The sequence below is a fragment of the Galeopterus variegatus genome, unplaced genomic scaffold (assembly GCF_000696425.1).
Source record: "Galeopterus variegatus unplaced genomic scaffold, G_variegatus-3.0.2 Scaffold3675, whole genome shotgun sequence".
In the NCBI taxonomy this organism is placed as follows: Eukaryota; Metazoa; Chordata; class Mammalia; order Dermoptera; family Cynocephalidae; genus Galeopterus; species Galeopterus variegatus.
Genome location: NW_007729786.1, coordinates 159671 through 160408, shown reverse-complemented (window position 1 = coordinate 160408; position 738 = coordinate 159671).

Below are 738 nucleotides of genomic sequence, written 5' to 3'. Positions count from 1 at the left end.
AAATAGAAGAGGAAGTTACGAGAGGCAGTATGTACAGTGGATTAAAAATACAGTCTTTGGAACTAGAAAATCCTTATTTGAAATTCTGGTGATGCCATGTATTTGTTGTGTGACAACAATCAAATTACTTAACCTTTGTAAGCCTTAGTGCTCTTACTTGCAAATAGGGAATAACAGTCCTATCTACCTGATAGATTATAGTAATGATAATATAATATAATAATGCTGCACTGTCCACTTATAGCTATTGAGCATTTGAAATGCAGCCCATCCAAATTCAGATGTGCTGTAATTGTAAAATACACGATAGATTTAGAAGACTTAATATGAAAAAATGTAAAATATTGCATTAATATTTTTCTATGTAGTTTATACTGTTTATGATTTGTAATGATATTCTGGATACAATAATTTGAATAAAATACATTATTAAAATTAATACCACTCTTTTTTTAAAATTTTTAAATATTTTTATTTGTTCTTTACATCCATTTTGGAAGGAGGACAGAATTGGTTTTAGTTTGCAAATTTTATAGTTAAGGAAACAGAGGCTCAAAGAAACTAAGACTTACTCAAGATTCTACAAGTACGGTCAGAACTCAGAAACAAACTCCAGACATCAGTATTTCTTTTTTCACTCTATGATGCTGCTGTTGGAAATAAATTAAAATGTAGGAGGGACATAGAATATAAGTAGTAGAATTGTAGGAAAATATAACCTTAATGTACACAGTCTTG